This window comes from Centroberyx gerrardi, chromosome 2 (assembly GCF_048128805.1).
Source record: "Centroberyx gerrardi isolate f3 chromosome 2, fCenGer3.hap1.cur.20231027, whole genome shotgun sequence".
In the NCBI taxonomy this organism is placed as follows: Eukaryota; Metazoa; Chordata; class Actinopteri; order Beryciformes; family Berycidae; genus Centroberyx; species Centroberyx gerrardi.
Genome location: NC_135998.1, coordinates 1,478,977 through 1,481,476, shown reverse-complemented (window position 1 = coordinate 1,481,476; position 2,500 = coordinate 1,478,977).

The window sequence follows — 2,500 nt, the reverse complement described above, 5'->3', positions numbered from 1 at the left end:
ACCAGGAGCAAATCCAAATAGAAAAAAAAAAGTTAAAGTCCAACCGCCACCAGGGGCTCGGGGTGAAAATCCTGCCCGGGAAGAGGCGCACAGCCTCGGGCAGGGCTTCCAGGGCGCCCCCCTACCTCCCTGGAGCTCCAGGGAGTACCAGGAGCAGAAAGAAATATTTTGTTTAAAAAAATGACAAAGTGCTGCGGCACTTAGGCTGTGGGGCGAAAACAGGCGGAGTACCAGGAGCACAAAGTTTAATTTGGAGTACCAGGGGCACCAAAGATTAAGTTGGTACACCAGGGGCACCAAAGTTTGAGTTGGTATACCAGGAGCAGGAAAGTTTGGGCGGATGGTAGTCTGCTTGTATCCGGGGAGGGGTGCTTAAGAGTGGGTCTGCAGGTTCGGCTGGTGCTGGGGTTCCTGGATGGTGGAGGTTAGGGGCCGGAGATAGGGGGCAGCTAACAGGTGTGTGGGTGGCCGAGGCAGGGGCTCCAAATTGGGGTAAAAGTGAGGTGGAGGGCCCCCTGGAGGTAGGGGGCCGATAGCAGGTGTGTGTGGCCGAAGCAGGGGCTCTAAATTGGGTAAAAGGGAGGTGGAGAGCCGCCTGGAGGTAGGGGGCGGAAAGCAGGTGTGTGTGGCCGAAGAAGGGGCTTTAAATCGGTTAAAAGGGAGGTGGAGAGCCGCCTGGAGATAGGGGCCCGCTCCCAGGTGTGTGTGGCCGAAGCAGGTGCTCTAAATTGGGTTAAAAGTGAAGTGGAGAGCCGCCCGGAGATAGGGGGCCTCTCCCAGGTGTGTGTGGCCGAAGCAGGTGCTCTAAATTGGGTTAAAAGTGAAGTGGAGAGCCGCCCGGAGATAGGGGCCCGCTCCCAGGTGTGTGTGGCCGAAGCAGGGGCTCTAAATTGGGTTAAAAGTGAAGTGGAGAGCCGCCCGGAGATAGGGGCCCGCTCCCAGGTGTGTGTGGCCGAAGCAGGTGCTCTAAATTGGGTTAAAAGTGAAGTGGAGAGCCGCCCGGAGATAGGGGGCCTCTCCCAGGTGTGTGTGGCCGAAGCAGGTGCTCTAAATTGGGTTAAAAGTGAAGTGGAGAGCCGCCCGGAGATAGGGGCCCGCTCCCAGGTGTGTGTGGCCGAAGCAGGGGCTCTAAATTGGGTTAAAAGTGAAGTGGAGAGCCGCCTGGAGATAGGGGCCCGCTCCCAGGTGTGTGTGGCCGAAGCAGGGGCTTTAAATCGGGTAAAAGGGAGGTGGAGAGCCGCCTGGAGATAGGGGCCCGCTCCCAGGTGTGTGTGGCCGAAGCAGGTGCTCTAAATTGGGTTAAAAGTGAAGTGGAGGGCCCCCTGGAGGTAGGGGGCCGATAGCAGGTGTGTGTGGCCGAAGAAGGGGCTCTAAATCGGGTAAAAGGGAGGTGGAGAGCCGCCAGGAGATAGGGGGCTTCTACCAGGTGTGTGTGGCCGAAGCAGGTGCTCTAAATTGGGTTAAAAGTGAAGTGGAGAGCCGCCTGGAGATAGGGGCCCGCTCCCAGGTGTGTGTGGCCGAAGCAGGGGCTCTAAATTGGTTTAAAAGTGAAGTGGAGAGCCGCCTGGAGATAGGGGCCCGCTCCCAGGTGTGTGTGGCCGAAGCAGGTGCTCTAAATTGGGTTAAAAGTGAAGTGGAGAGCCGCCCGGAGATAGGGGGCCTCTCCCAGGTGTGTGTGGCCGAAGCAGGTGCTCTAAATTGGGTTAAAAGTGAAGTGGAGAGCCGCCCGGAGATAGGGGCCCACTCCCAGGTGTGTGTGGCCGAAGCAGGGGCTCTAAATTGGGTTAAAAGTGAAGTGGAGAGCCGCCCGGAGATAGGGGCCCGCTCCCAGGTGTGTGTGGCCGAAGCAGGGGCTTTAAATCGGGTAAAAGGGAGGTGGAGAGCCGCCTGGAGATAGGGGCCCGCTCCCAGGTGTGTGTGGCCGAAGCAGGTGCTCTAAATTGGGTTAAAAGTGAAGTGGAGGGCCCCCTGGAGGTAGGGGGCCGATAGCAGGTGTGTGTGGCCGAAGAAGGGGCTCTAAATCGGGTAAAAGGGAGGTGGAGAGCCGCCCGGAGATAGGGGGCCTCTCCCAGGTGTGTGTGGCCGAAGCAGGTGCTCTAAATTGGGTTAAAAGTGAAGTGGAGAGCCGCCTGGAGATAGGGGCCCGCTCCCAGGTGTGTGTGGCCGAAGCAGGTGCTCTAAATTGGGTTAAAAGTGAAGTGGAGGGCCCCCTGGAGGTAGGGGGCCGATAGCAGGTGTGTGTGGCCGAAGAAGGGGCTCTAAATCGGGTAAAAGGGAGGTGGAGAGCCGCCCGGAGATAGGGGGCCTCTCCCAGGTGTGTGTGGCCGAAGCAGGTGCTCTAAATTGGGTTAAAAGTGAAGTGGAGAGCCGCCTGGAGATAGGGGCCCGCTCCCAGGTGTGTGTGGCCGAAGCAGGGGCTCTAAATTGGGTTAAAAGTGAAGTGGAGAGCCGCCTGGAGATAGGGGCCCGCTCCCAGGTGTGTGTGGCCGAAGCAGGTGCT